Source organism: Nilaparvata lugens, unplaced genomic scaffold, assembly GCF_014356525.2.
Source record: "Nilaparvata lugens isolate BPH unplaced genomic scaffold, ASM1435652v1 scaffold3353, whole genome shotgun sequence".
Classification (NCBI taxonomy): domain Eukaryota; kingdom Metazoa; phylum Arthropoda; class Insecta; order Hemiptera; family Delphacidae; genus Nilaparvata; species Nilaparvata lugens.
In genome coordinates, this window is record NW_024090408.1 from 20,825 (window position 1) to 37,274 (window position 16,450).

The window sequence follows — 16,450 nt, forward strand, 5'->3', positions numbered from 1 at the left end:
GCAATAAAAATTAAATTTTTCTATCTATTAAATTTATGTGCAATTTCAAAAAAACTATTCTTTACATATTAAACTTTCTGTTGAGATATTTTTCTTTAAATTATAAAGCTAAATCAAAAGTAATATTGATATTCTATATTTTGAGATATTGTTTGGAAACATATAACAAACGCTATTGATGAATTTTTATAATAATTTTCAATATTATTGGATGACATGTAATGTTTTTCTAGAAAAAATTGTTACTGTTCTCAAATTTAAATTTCAACAATTTTCATTAGGGACAATGTAATTTTTTTTTTCTTTAAATTTTCAAACAGTAAAATTTTTTATGTCAAGAGGGGGGTATTTGTAATATTACATTTTTTCTCACATTTGAATCGAATCTTCAATTCGAGATCTATGGAACTTTATAGTAAATATCAGAGTCATCAATAGACGGACAAACTTTTTGACGGAGAATTTATTATCGTAAATGTTTGTTGCATTGTTCCATGGTGTCACCGAGGCAGGGTTAACAAAATTACTAGATAAATGGTTTATTTAAATCGAGATATATATAAAAATTTAAAATAATAGTTTCAAAATAAAGTTTTATTGAGAACAGATGTAGAATGTGAATTCTAAACTTGTAAGTTATAATATTTTGGTGACGTGTCTGTAATGTTGGAGGCGTTGGCTCTCTGACTTGTAACTTAGGTTTTTTCCTGTTAGGCCCTCTCTAGAAAAATGGCTGGCTACGAGTGTTGTTGTAAAATTTTGCTCTGAATCATTTTCGTTTATTAATGTTTTAAATTGAGTTTTATACAAACTTTTGTGTTCTATTTTGTTAAGATATAGCTATTAGTGTTTTCAAGCCGATAGCCACTGTTTTTCAACTGTAAACTAGATAAGTATTTTAGTTCGTAGTTACTCTAATTAATTAGGCTTAAGATATAGTTCTTTGTGTATTTGTATAAATTCATCTGAAGATTATAAGTTCATTTGCTCTGAAAACTGGATTTCTCATTCATAGGCGATAGATCCATTCACAATTTATCAAGAATCTATTTCATTGGAGCCGACAACTATCCTTAGGTTAATAGGTGGAATGCTATTCCAACCGATTAAGGAAAAATTGGTAGCACGGCAAATGTTACCCCTGTGGTGGGACAGAATTACAAAATAAATATGTCCCAAATGGTACACTATGAAATCCCTGGTTATGAAAAATTATTAGTAGGATAGATATCTTGATAGGTTATGAATGGTTTGTTGCTGAGTGGGAAATCGTTCAAGAGAGATCAAGTCCTAATGAATATATTATCTGTGCAGACTAGCAAAATGGCATACAATATGAAAAATATTAAAAATGATGATGAGTTAATAGCTGCCTTAACACAACTGTTTGATAATTTTAAACAAGAGCAAAATGCTAGGTTTGATGAGTTAAATGCTAGATTTGATGAGCAAAATGCTAAGTTTAATGCTAGGTTTGATGATATGAAGCAAGAATTTGCTGAAACATTGAGTGATAATCATGAAAATGAAAACAAATTGAAACAGGATGATAGTAGTGTTAAGATACAAGATCAGCTCATTCAAGTTTCTGACAATGTAGGCCTAGTTACTGTTGTTGGAAAAGTCAACCCTAGTGAGATAGTAGAATTGAATAAAGAAGTAGGTAGGGAGTTGTCTTCACTGAAAGTCAACTATCATGAAAGTAATATTGCTACATTGAAGGTTAGGAAAACTATAAGTAAAGTGAATGTTTACATGAGACAGGTTTCTGTAGAGGTTAGGAAAAATGTAAACAAAATGAATCTTGCTTTGAGTCAAGTTGATGAGTTCAACTTTCAACTGAAAATTGAAAAGGTGTAGGCAATGCATTCTCAAGTGAACATGACTAACTTTTGTAGGCAAAATGGCTTTGTTGAAACAAATGAACCCATGAATAATATCATGTTCTTGAAGAAAACAAAACGCAAAGTCTCCATCGATGTGTTAGTATTCAAAGGTTGTTTCAAGTTGCTTACTTACAAGATGATGACAGTGAATCACATGATGAAAGGGTATTCCCCAACACACAATGATTAGGAATCCTGTGTCATGCCGGGATTCAGAATAGCAATGACCGTAAATACTACGTATGGTAAGAGTCCATAATTGTATCTTTTTTCTTTCCTGTAGCCTATTTTCTTGGCCCTTAATCTTTTCAAATTTCAATTCTTTCCTGTCTTTGTGTAATATTCAGTAAATTTCTTCTATGAAGCATATCTTAACCAATCTTGTCCATAGTCATTTAAATTTGTATTCTTCTGAAATAATATTAGAAGTTAAAATAGTAGCTTATTTTCCTAATCTTTAAATTGTTGATAAAACTTAACTTTTCTAAAATCTGTCCATTGTAGTGTAAATAATTGTTTGCTTGCGGTATATTTTTCATCATGTATTACATATTTTAATCATGTCTATTTTTCAGGTATTATATTAGGTAATTAGGTTTTTCAGAGCAATTTTGTCCCATGTTCTCATCTTTCATTGCATATTGTGCCATAAGCCATATGTAATTAGGTTATAGTTTTCTTCTGGGCTTTTAACCCATTTTGCATTTTATTTTTTTTTGCTGTCCAATACTTTGGATTTTTGGTAGACAAGTAGGTGTGATTCTTTTAGAGGTGTGGGCGTGAACCACATACGGCTGGACTCGATTATCTGACCTACTTGTTTGCGATATAAAAACCTTAAGACTGCAACAACAAATGTTTGTAAAAACTTTTGCATACTTTTGTTCTTGTGGTCCGATACTAGAGTCTGCTATCACATTGCCTTACAGACATCTAGGAACTTTCCACCCAGTCACAATAGTCAACATTTTTTCCTTCACAAGTTGTTTTTGTGGGAGTGATAGCTCACAATTATAACAAATTAGAGTCATACTTGGAATTTACAAAATTCCATAGTAGTATATTTTATTAAATATACTTCCTCATGAAAGTTCAGTACTGACATGTAGGATAGGCTCTAATTAATCTTTCTCTTCTTTGTATTGTTTTAGGAATTTATTTACCCAGTTTTCTATTTCTCTTTTTTGTATTTTTTAGGGAACTTATTACCCATTATTCATCTTGATCATCTTTGTATTATAATCTTGAAATGTTTGTACTTATATACAGTCTTTAAATTATAAATTATTTTATTATAATAAATAAACTTCAAAATTTGAAAGTATTAATGAATTCTGTAGCCATATATATGTGATGTATAAATGAAAGTTAGCTTGAATAATAATGTTTTCATTGAATAAAAACGTTGTGTTATATTATCAATTGAAATGAGTTAAAGGCTAAAATTTTTCTAAAGTGTTTTGTAATATATATTTTTTTTAAATTTTAAAACTGTTTGTTCTATAAATTTTGATATGATTGATTATCGTTTGAAATGGATGCTGGAGTGTATGTAGAATTTTTAGTGGGGTTTGTTGATTAGAATTTTGCTGGTATGTGATTGTTTTTTGAGATGGAAACCCATTATTGCCTAAAGAAGGAATAACAGAGGTTATGACTTAGAGAGGCAGTAATGAGATAATATCTTTTGTGTTGATTACTTATGTTGATTGCCATAGATGCAAAAATAATGATTAATAATGTTGATTGCCATAGATGCAGATTACTTATGAATATTGTTTGCCTTTGAAGCAAAATATTATTGATGTTTTGAATGATTTCTTGTTTAATGATTGATAGTAAAGTTTTGTCATGAAATGTAGTTTGTGTTTAGAACATTGAAAAGTCGAAATAAACTGTAGTATCCGACAAACGATGATTAACAATATTAAATAATTTGCTTTTTATACAATTTTTGAACAAAATTAAAACTAAATAATTTTGAAACCCTGAATGATAAATCATAAATGTGAAATGAACTTGCTATAAATGCTATAAATGAAATGTTATATTAATGATAATGAAATGCAGATATATTATGAAATGATTGTGAATAGAAGACCAATTGTCTGAAATTATTGAAATATGTATTGAAATTAATTTTTTGTTGTGATATCTGATGTTTTTTACAATTTTGATAATGATACAGAGTGTTATGAAATTCTATTTCTATTTTGAAGAATGGATTAAATTTTGATATTTGAACAGTGAATAGATGAAAATGAATTTTTTTTAAATTTATCATTGATATGTCCATATTTCACAATTTATGTATTGCTGACTGTATAATAGGATGTTAACAAATTTCAATTTCATATATATTTAAAAATAATTTTCATGTGTATTAGATTGTATTGATAGCCTAATCAAGTTTTTCTTTTTAGTTTATAAGCATTTTAAGATAACAGGTACAGCACAGACATTAACATTGAAATAGTTATCATGTGAATCTCGAAATCAGCAACAAGTGAACACCATGAAGAGTGTTAAGAACATTTGGGTGATTTTCGAACTTGTGTGACTCATCTACGCTGCGGCCTACACCAATAACTACGCCAATGTCAACACCAATACTACGCCAATGTCAACACCAATAACTACGCCAAAATCTACGCCGATGCCATTGCTGATTCCAAAATCTACGCCAATGCCTGTGCTGATGTCAATGCCTGCGCCAATGCCAATAGCTACGCCAATGCCAATAACTACGCCAATGCCTGCGCCAATGCCAAAATCTGTGCCAATGCTGATGCCAATGCCTGCGCCAATGCCAATAGCTACGCCAATGCCTGCGCCGATGCCAAAATCTACGCCGATGCCTGTGCTGATGTCAATGCCTGCGCCAATGCCATAGCTACGCCAATGCCAATAACTACGCCAATGCCATAACTACGCCAATGCCTGCGCCAATGCCAAAATCTGTGCCAATGCTGATGCCAATGCCTGCACCAATGCCAATAGCTACGCCAATGCCTGCGCCAATGCCAAAATCTGTGCCAATGCTGATACCAATGCCAATAACTATGCCAATGTCAACACCAATAACTACACTAATAACTACGCCAATATCAACACTAATAACTACGCCAAAATGCCAAAATCTGCGCCAATGCTGATGCCAATGCCAATAGCTATGCCAATGCCAATAACTACGCCAATGCCTGCGCCAATGCCAAAATCTGTGCCAATGCTGATGCCAACGCCAATAACTATGCCAATGTCAACACCAATAACTACACTAATAACTACGCCAATATCAACACTAATAACTACGCCAAAATGCCAAAATCTGCGCCAATGCTGATGCCAATGCCAATAGCTACGCCAATGCCTGCGCCAATGCTGATGCCAACATCAAAATCAACGCCGATGCCTGCGCCAATGCCAATATCTGCGCCAATGCTGATACCAATGCCTATGCCTGCGCCAATGCTGATGCCAATGCCAAAATCAATGCCGACACCAAGCATATGCCAATAACAATGCCAACGCTTATTGCTGACTTTGTATCTCAAATTCAACACTACTACATTACCTGGAGGTAATTGCCATCCATGTTCACATTCACAACTTTGAATTCAGAATAACAGTCACAGTATCATGAAAGAATGATTCAAAAATCCTCTCCTAAATTATTCCTGTATGCAGAACTCTAAACCTTGAAAGCTGAAAATATCAAAAAACCAAACCTTACCTAAATTAATCCTCACCTAAATTAATCCTGTATGCAGCGTCTATCTCTTTTCCAAAAAACGAATTACATTGTCATTTCAAGCCTGAAATGTACATTGTATAATTACAAATATGATACAAAATTTACGTGACTCTGTATTGAATTTGGAATGCAGCCGTCTACTACAAGCATGAAGCAATGCTAACTGAGATGTCACCTGTATCGAGTTTGGTATGCAGCCGTCTACTACAAGCATGAGGCAATGCTAACTGAGATGTCACCTGTATCGAGTTTGATATGCATCAGTCGACTACAAGTATCAGCCCACACTACGTGCATCCAGATCAGCCCAACACTAACGTCATCACATTGGAGTCACACTTAACTGAAAATCATACTGAGTGCCTTAACGGACTGTTTTCCAAAATGTGCATCAATAAAATCAACCGCGTCAATAGTGAAAGAAATGAACATTTTTTGATTTATTGAAATTTTATGTGAAAATTAAATGTAACAATTCATCAATTCATTTAAAAAAAAAAAATAATAAAAATAATAAATTTTTCATTCAACATACTAAATTTTTTTTATGCAATAAAAATTAAATTTTCTATCTATTAAATTTATGTGCAATTTCAAAAAAACTATTCTTTACATATTAAACTTTCTGTTGAGATATTTTTCTTTAAATTATAAAGCTAAATCAAAAGTAATATTGATATTCTATATTTTGAGATATTGTTTGGAAACATATAACAAACGCTATTGATGAATTTTTATAATAATTTTCAATATTATTGGATGACATGTAATGTTTTTCTAGAAAAAATTGTTACTGTTCTCAAATTTAAATTTCAACAATTTTCATTAGGGACAATGTAATTTTTTTTTCTTTAAATTTTCAAACAGTAAAATTTTTTATGTCAAGAGGGGGGTATTTGTAATATTACATTTTTTCTCACATTTGAATCGAATCTTCAATTCGAGATCTATGGAACTTTATAGTAAATATCAGAGTCATCAATAGACGGACAAACTTTTTGACGGAGAATTTATTATCGTAAATGTTTGTTGCATTGTTCCATGGTGTCACCGAGGCAGGGTAACAAAATTACTAGATAAATGGTTTATTTAAATCGAGATATATATAAAAATTTAAAATAATAGTTTCAAAATAAAGTTTTATTGAGAACAGATGTAGAATGTGAATTCTAAACTTGTAAGTTATAATATTTTGGTGACGTGTCTGTAATGTTGGAGGCGTTGGCTCTCTGACTTGTAACTTAGGTTTTTTCCTGTTAGGCCCTCTCTAGAAAAATGGCTGGCTACGAGTGTTGTTGTAAAATTTTGCTCTGAATCATTTTCGTTTATTAATGTTTTAAATTGAGTTTTATACAATTTTTGTGTTCTATTTTGTTAAGATATAGCTATTAGTGTTTTCAAGCCGATAGCCACTGTTTTTCAACTGTAAACTAGATAAGTATTTTAGTTCGTAGTTACTCTAATTAATTAGGCTTAAGATATAGTTCTTTGTGTATTTGTATAAATTCATCTGAAGATTATAAGTTCATTTGCTCTGAAAACTGGATTTCTCATTCATAGGCGATAGATCCATTCACAATTTATCAAGAATCTATTTCATTGGAGCCGACAACTATCCTTAGGTTAATAGGTGGAATGCTATTCCAACCGAATTAAGGAAAAATTGGTAGCATGGCAATATCTATTACATTGTGACAGAATTTGGTTTCTCAATAATTCTCATCCTGAGGTAAGTTTAATGTGGACTAAGTTACTAAAGTTGAAAATATTATTTTAAAATAGCAAATTTAATTTATTAATAATAGGCTAGCAACTTTTATTAATTATTTGTTCTATCATTAGAATACTTGAATAATATTAGAAGTAGGGGTACTGAATAGGCTAAATATATTTAGACCTTATTCCCTATTGTGAGATATTTATGAATTTCATCTTCTTTTAAATACTGTAGTTAGGTTAGTGCATCATTTATTCAATAAATTAAATAAAAAGGATTTGCTAACATAGTGATTTACATGTAGGCCTACTGCAGTCAGGCTACTTGTTGGAAAATCCATTTAGAGAAATGATTCAAGATTAAGCTTAGAGTGGTTTAGCCAAATGTGGATTGTTTTATAAAATAAAGTTTTTCAGTATTTTATAAAAAGTTCTCCATTAACCAAATTATAAACTGAATGAAATTCAACCAGACTCACTGAAGCCCTAGAGCTGATTGTATTGGTTGTTTGAAGATGATTTATATACGGTAGTCAGACACAGACTACTGTAATTGTAGCATCATAGAGAAACAACAGCATAAAAAACATCTCATGGTGTTCAATTAATGGTTTAGTATAGGGCTCTTATGTTGTAAATTTCACTGTTAACTCAAGCCGCTGATATTCCTATGGTATTTTTGCTTTATGGTAACTCAATATAAATATAATAACTCTGGTACTATGAGGTCCACCTAATGGCAGCATTTGATTAAAATTGGTGTTGCTATTCTTGTCTATCATTAGACAAATCAAATTGCTTTGGAAATTGAATTAGTTTGCTCTATCCTCATGTTGCTTCACATGATTGTTTTTTTTACAATGTAAAAATATACCTAATTAATTAGACCTTACAAAAAGATTTAATTTAAATCATGAAAATTTATGAATTACTAATTGCATAATATATTTTCTTGACGAATAAATATTATTTATTATTATTATTATTAAATAGAATGCACATTTAATATTGGGTTACATCAGATATGTTATTCCGAATCAGCTATTCTCTATTATAGGAGCCAGTGGCAATACAGGAAATCGGCAACGCAGTTGTCCTATCTTTTCTACTGGCATTATAGCATTGACCTAACTATAAGCCTACTTAAATGAATGAATTTATTTGCCAAAAACAAGATACAAACATAAAAATTAAGGAAATGTTAATCTATTTAATTAGAAATTATAACAAAATGATATCCTTATTTATGATAATAGTATTAATAATTAAGATTAAATTTATGCTCACATGCATGAGTACAGTAGGTGAGGCAAAAATACCTGCAGAAGGAAGATTCCTTGTTTGCCAGTGTGACTCGTATAATCAGCTGTACTTAAGTATCGCTGTATTTATTTACCCTCTTTGAACGAGTAGTTTTCATTTGATCGCCAACTTTTTTCATGCTAATGTTAAATTTAAATTATACAAAAGTTTTCCTTATAAATTAACTTGAATTTTATTTATATTTTACAGTGCCAAACTGATCAACTGCATCCTAATGGAACGTTCAAGATGTGATTCAGTAACTGATATGGTTGTTGCAATAATTATTTTTGACCAAGTAAGTAAACAATTCACCATGAAATGGAATTTTTGCTTTTGCTCCAAATCAGTATGGGCTGGGACACACAGAGAACAATCTGCGGGAAGCGGTCAGAGTGGCCTTCATCTATATTTTAGATATTCATGTCTATAACCTGCTAAGACCTCTCTGATTCCTGTCTGCAGATCGCTGTGTGTGTGTCCAAGCCACAAAGTTTTACCTTATTTATAAATATGTGCGCCACCCACTTGGAAAACATTTCACAGGTGACATTTTTGTACTGTTTCGATTTGATACTATCAAAAACAACTTGAATATGGTAATTTTAAAAAATCGATTTATTTACTTAGAATTGATATTCTGAAAATCAAATATGTAATGAGACAGGCAATACTTTCTTGATCACTTTATACTTGTTTTCATCCTCTGGAACGCTGCTGCATTGTGGTCGTCTGGCTAGTTTTACACTCATTCGGTTCGTTTCGTTTTCGGCAAATCCCGATAAGTGTGAAACGGTAATACGGTTTGAATTCAGTACCGAATAGAAACCGCATAGAACCGAACGCCTATTTGACACTTGACTCTAATAAATTCCATCAGGTTTCAATTCGTTGCTAGCGAGAGGCTAGTTTCACACACTTTCGGTTCGGTTCGGTTCGTTTCGTTTTTGGCGAATTCCTATAAGTGTGAAGCGATGATTCGGTTTGAATTCGGTACCGAATAGCAACCGCATAGCACTGAACGCCCCCTCGACACGAATAGGCTTTATCATATTCGAATTTGTTGCTAGGGAAACAGTAAAAAACAAAGTCTTCTACACACGCTGGCCTTTTTTGTTTTTATTTTAACCTGATATCGTGATTATCTGTTTCAAAATTTTCCAAGTCAAAATCATATGGTCAATTCAATTCTGTTAGTTCACAGGAACATTTTTTCTCAATGAATAGTTTGCCAAAAAAATATGAAAGATATAAATTAAAACTCAGGGAGAATTTTTTTCCACGAATATTATATGATTTCATCAATGGAGAGAAGAGATGAAGTTTATATAATACCATGTGTCAAAACAAGGAACAAATTTTCAATTTAAAAAAATTATCTCTCTAAACATCCAAAATTAACATAATCAAAAAGAACTATTCAAATAATTCACAATTTTTAATTACTTCTAGGGTCGGTTTCCGAGCTCGGGATTTAGCTAAGTTCTAGACTTTAACTGGCTTTAAACTCTGGAGTCAGAAAATTGGCTTTCCGAGTCAGAGCGTTGACGTATTCGAGGACTTAATAGACTGTGTAGTTTAGAGATCACGTTAGACCCTGGAGTTTGTAATTTCGCTTTCTGAGTGAAGGGCTTTTAAGTCCAGGACTTGAAACAGCGTGATTTTAAACCCTCGACTGGGGTAGGGTTTAAATCAAGTTCTAGACTTAACTGAGCAAACACAATTCAGTTATTGTTTTGGAGAAGATAAAAAGCCAAATAATTGTCATGGAATACAGTTTTTTTCAAAACAAATACGTTTTCAAACTCAGTAGCCTAATTAAATTTTCATTAATAATCACTGGTTAGGATCAATGATCAATAATAGCATAACGTAAAATGAAATGTTTATTCATTCACCTTTCAAAGGTTTTGCTTTGAATAGGCCTACAAAGAAATCGAAACGTATTTTCACAAAATAGTTTGGAGAGCATGCTCATTTGAATTGTCCCGCTGCAATCAGCTGTTTCTGTTTTGCTATAATGCCAACAATACAACAGCAAAATATTGTGAATTTCCCTCATGTTTACTGCGTTAAAGTCCTGGACTCAAATAAGTCGAGAACTTGATAGACTCCGGAGTTTAGAAGATAAAATCGTGACTCAGAAAGTCAATTTAGACCCGAGAGCTTATTTTAGTCCTAGACTCTGTAAGTCCAGAACTTATAGATCCCGAGCTCGGAAACCGGCCCTAAGTCTAGAACTTGAATTTATACCCTACCCCAGTCGAGGGTTTAAAATCCGCTGTTTTAAGTCCTGGACGATTTTTGATAAATCCTTGACTTGGAAAGAGGCGAGAATCTAATTCAAGTCCTGGACTTATAAGCCCTTCACTCAGAAAGCGAAATTATAAACTCCAGGGTCTAACGTGATGTCGAAACTCCAGGGTCTATTTGAGTCCTCGACTACGTTAACGCTCTGACTCGGAAAACCAATTGACTACATCTGATTTTGAATCTGACTCCAGAGTTTAAAGCCAGTCAAAGTCTAGAACTTGGCTAAATCCATTAGTTGTAAACTAAAGTAGCATCCAGTAGCTTTAATTAACAAGGCTAATTTCGATCAAGACCAACATATTTGTCACGGCCCAATGAAAATCGGCCATATATCGAATATAGAATAAAATATACGTTCTAATTGAAGTCGCATTTTTCTATGTTTGTACATGATTGTGGGTTGTACTGTATTTTATTGGTTGAAATTTAGCTTGATGAGTACCGTACCGTAGTAGGAAATAACAATATTTTCTGTTCTATCCTCTATGGTAGTACAATAGAAAGATGTAGGCCTGATAATAATGTTATTCTATTTCTCTTTACTATTATTAGTAAGTACGCGAGTATAGTAGTTCGTAGTGGAAGAAGTACAGTTGGAGTGAAGCATCAGAACAATGCTCAACGAATAATAATTATGTCTTGTAGGCGAATATGTCTTTACTCATACTTCATAATTAAATACCAAATTTGGTTTTGGAAATATAAATGCTTCTGCAACTACGATTATTGACAAGTAAATAGAACAAATGCTGTAGTTTTTGTAAGTTATGATGGATTCGTTGAAGAATCATACGATAGAATCATCTTCTAAATACATTCAGACTATTTTTGAAACAATAGTAGTGTTAATACAATGTTCTAAAACTAAATGGATATACCGTATACAATGGATAAAAAAATATAAATGTGACACTAACTTGAAAAAGAAACCTTTTATTTCAAAGACTTCTACTATGAACAGCTAGTGCTTTATTACAATAATGTACAATACGTAGGGTAACTAGTAGAAAAATGCACTATGATACAGGAATAACAAATTCCAATTCAAATCAATCTTATTCCATTTGAATGGTATCACATTTACTTTTGAGTGCAGGATTCGAAGGTTTAATAGATATGATCCCAATCAAGGTAACCGCCTTCAAAAGTCTTTCGCCATCATAAGCCAGTCTTCTATGTGCCTGTAAAATGTTGTAAAATGTCAGAATTTGTCGTGCAAAACATTAAGAAATCATTTAATAAAATAAGTTTGTATTTATTGCTGAATGAGCTATTTTTATGAAATAGTATAAGTAACAATATTATTTTCATTGGGTATTAGTAGTGCTGACATCAAAACAGAATTTTGAAGCTCAAGTGAAGGATAAATCTGAGAAGGCGAATCTGGGGTTGAACTTGGCATGGAGAGGCATTTTTAATAATGCTAAGTAGACTTTCCAGCTAAATGTAAATGGTTTAAAGCTTGCGAAGGGCTGTACTGTGTCACGGAGCTCAGGTATGGGATTACAGGCATATTACAATGTAAGTTACTAGGTTATTTTTAGGCTCATGGTTCAAACTGGTAAGGCAGGACAAAATACCTTATTTGATGGAAATGATTAATTTATTTGAGATAAGATGTTTGTAATTTGTTTAAGTTCCTTTTATTTGTATTCTCTGAGTTGTTACTATCGCATTAGGTATGATTTTCATGGGAGAACATTGTGTTGGTTATTTTATTTGATTAATATATATGAGCTTTTGTTCGGAATTAATAAAATTTGATTTTTAGATAATAATTTGTTCTACGCATTTTTAAGATTTGTGTTTGACTGAAAAAAAAATATTATTGAATTTTTCCGGCTAGCAATTGTTCAATCAAGCTGTAAATTGTATGAGTTTTCATATATATATATAATATATATATATATATATATATATATATATAATATATATATATGTATTGTGTAATCTTGAATAATAAGCATTCTTTCTATTTATTCTATTCTATTATCTATAATGCAAAAGTTTTCGCTAATGTGCGATGCACAAATTTTCTGTCCTAATGTCAGTACAACCAGTTTGAAAAAGCAAAGCAAATCTCAGTATAGTGATAATTATGTAATTTTTGAATAGAATGATTTATCATCCAAACCTATTTGTATACATTGTTAGAAATTTAAAAGCCTAGAGATTGCAATAAAAATTCAAGTAAAATTTGAGTTGACAGGTTATTGAGGAAGCTAAAAAACTTTGAAATTCGATAAATTGGAAGAAATTAATGTAAAAGAGTGGAAGTAATTTTAGCCAATAAACCTCACGTGTTAATTTCAGCAGAACATAATAATGAAACAGGAAAGAATAAAAAATCTTAAATTATGTATAATATGTAACTTGAGACAATCTTGATATTCATTGAAGTGATTTGAAACAAATTTTTCTTCATCACAATATATGGGCAATGCTCAACCATTTGCATCAGGCAAATGCCTAAAATTGCATGATGTCCCATAATTTAAAATGTCAATAGTCAAGAAATCACATTGAATCATGAAATAGTTAACATATTTCAAGAAATTATTTCGATCCTCAAAGCTTTTCAATTACTTGATAATAGGAGTAAAATGAATGCTTCGATTACTGCGACCTTCCTTGGTGAACGGGTCCGACCACATTATGACAGAGATGTTCTTGAGAATTGAATAGGTTCCTGGATTCATGGATTTGATAGCTTTTACCACAGCTAAACAGTCGGCAAGTTGATTTCACCTCCTTCTTCCGCTTTTATGATGCAGTACCATAGGTTCACCTGGAATCAAAATAATGGACAAAATCAGAAATCAGATTATAGTGTAATTTAGTACCTGTAATTATGCTTTATTTGGAAAAGTAAATTATGCATTTTTTCCTGTAGGAGGCGAGTTAATAGTATGTAGCACACCGACTAAATTGTCATCACATTGATATTTCGCACAATGATATAAGTTCATGAGACTATGTTCTATGATAATCACCCGTTAGATGCACTTCATTCCAGCATTTCCTAGAGGAGAGACGCGCATAAGGACACCTCAAGGATCAAAAACTTCATTCTTTTCACCGCTTTCTTTGATATCTGTAAATACTTATTTGCAGTAGTGTAGCGTGCCTTCGTTTGTTATTCACGTGAAGAAATGCAGATGATCGATAAAACTTCTTGAAACTGTAAATTCCAATATATTTTTACAAATAATATAAAATGCAAATTAATTTAAACAGTTCAATTGTAACAACATTGATATTTTTACATTTTCGAGTATGTCAAATTATTCAATTCAAGAGAACATCTTATTTAACTAGGTAATTTGAGAGGTTTTATTGAAAAAAGCTGTAACCAAGGTCTTAAGCTGAATAAAACCACTGAATTGAAAGTCAAGCACTTATTCTGATGCAGTATGTACGTTTAACATAGTGACTTCAGACTTTTAACATATCAGTGCTTCAAAGTGCCAGACGTTCAATCAGGTGGCATAATTCAGCTATAGGCCTCAGTCAGAACTCTTCACCCTAATATATCTCTTAATTATGATGTATCCTCAATTGGACAATAAACGTGACTAATTTGGACAATAGGACAATCTAATTGAACAATAGAGACTTGGATGTGTAGAAACATTAAAACATTGAAATCACTACCTTCACAGTAATTCTAAAAACTTAACATCCTTTTTGAGACACTATATAAACCAATAATCAAGTAAAGTGAGGAACTACTTACCAAGGAATTGTGTCTTTCGGAAAGCTTTCTATGTGGTGACAGGCAGACATAAATGGCATTTTTATTTCTAAAAAGAAAAACGTATTAGTAGAAGAACGAGTTAAGTAGAAGAAGTAATAATTAAAAAGATTGAATGCATCATACTAGAGATTAATCTACTCTCAATCCACATGAATTTATATTGATTTTTATTTCTAAGGTTGCATCCATTTTGCACGTATCGTATAGAGCACTAGCTGACTAAAGAGTGCAGCCTTACTTCTTAGCTATCATGGCCGACATATTCCCTGTTTTGATAAGCCTAAAAGTTTGGTCAGAATGGACTCCCTACTTTCAAATCAGTGAAGAGTGCGCAGGTGAATGTGGAATAAGAGTGGTGGTGTTATATGGCGGAAACTATGTCATTTTAAGTATTCATGTTCATCATGCAGTGTTAAGGTGAGCATCGAGGCTTTATTGTTGGAACGTTCTTTAAAAACAATCACAATGTGGTAGCGACGCAGATGCTTTTTGTAGGCGGTTTGGTTTGAATCTTCATGACAGTTCCTGATCTGGTCGAAAGGATCTGCACTTCCTAGAAAACAAGCTGGGCAACCTAAAAAAGGTGGGGTACCTGAAAATATCGCGGCAGTGAGGGCGTCCATTGAACAATCCCTATCGCGCTCTGTGCGGAAACATCCAGCTCCACTTGGAATATCGTCCAGAAAAGCAAGGCGAATTTTACACTTCGATCTCCATTTACACCCCTAAAAGATTATGGTTGTTTCAGACACTGGTTAAAGCATACAGATGCTTGCAACGCACTCTTAACCTCTGTGCAACACGATACTATTCAGTGGTCTACAGATGAACCATATTTTCACGTCTCCGGATCAGTAAATACAGGAAGTACAGATCCAGTCGACCATACAGTAGTAAGCCATTCCTTAATGGCGTCGCATAGGTTCATCAGAAAGCCAGTCATGATGATTCAAACCAAACCACCTAAAAAAGGTTTAAAAGTTGCATTTTTCAGCGTTTTGCTTCCACGCTCATATCTTGAAAACATGCATTCAACCGACATAACTAACTATTCAATGAAGCTTGATACATTCTCTACACTTTTTGTTTAGTGAAATTTTGTGATATTCCCAACAGTTCCCCAGATATTCGCTCTTGAAGGTGTGTAATTCTTAAAATAGCAGGTTTTTATCCAATGTTTTGCTCTTTCATGGGTCATAGCTCTCCAAAAATGCATCATAAAATGGGGACTTTTGATATGTTCTCCTCCTAACTAGTTTCAACATAGCTGATAAGTCAAAAATGTTGTTTAAAACATTCCCTCCAAATTCCTTTGTCCATTGGTCTATTGTTGCAAGAATGGATATTTCACACTCAACACTAAAGCTGCTGCAAAAGGTGTTGAGAAATTTGTAAAGTGTGAATTTATACATCAAATTGAGGAGAATTTAATGCTCTATAAGCTCATAATCAACATGGATTTTTCCCATCGATTTTTAAAAGTTATAAAAGCAAAATAGAAAAAATTGGTGGCAAATGTTTTTTTTTTTAATGTCACACCTTCAAGAGCGGATCTCGAAACTAGAGGAGATAAAAAAAGTTGTAGAATGAATATTGTAGGAGATCATATAAGCTTTAATTTGTTATATGAGAAAGAGGTTACAAAGTAAATTTCTCAGGGATGATGGGATCCCCTGTTAGTTTTTCAGGGAGGAGACTCATTCCAGTTAATAGAGCTGATAT

At 32.4% G+C, this 16,450-nt stretch overlaps 1 long non-coding RNA gene across 2 annotated transcripts; it reads right to left on the reverse strand.

Annotated features, from left to right (window-relative positions):
• Positions 1 to 11,906: 11,906 nt before the first annotated feature.
• LOC120355602 lies at positions 11,907 to 14,876 on the reverse strand. 2 transcript variants are annotated; one of them, XR_005573676.1, is made up of 4 exons: positions 14,708 to 14,876; positions 13,965 to 14,152; positions 13,598 to 13,759; positions 11,932 to 12,152 (listed from the first exon to the last, which is right to left on the reverse strand). It is a non-coding gene; the product is annotated as an uncharacterized LOC120355602 (long non-coding RNA). The 2 variants fall into 2 exon arrangements; XR_005573674.1 differs by lacking the exon at positions 13,965 to 14,152 and having other exon boundaries at positions 11,907 to 12,152.
• Between the last annotated feature and the right edge of the window lie 1,574 nt (positions 14,877 to 16,450).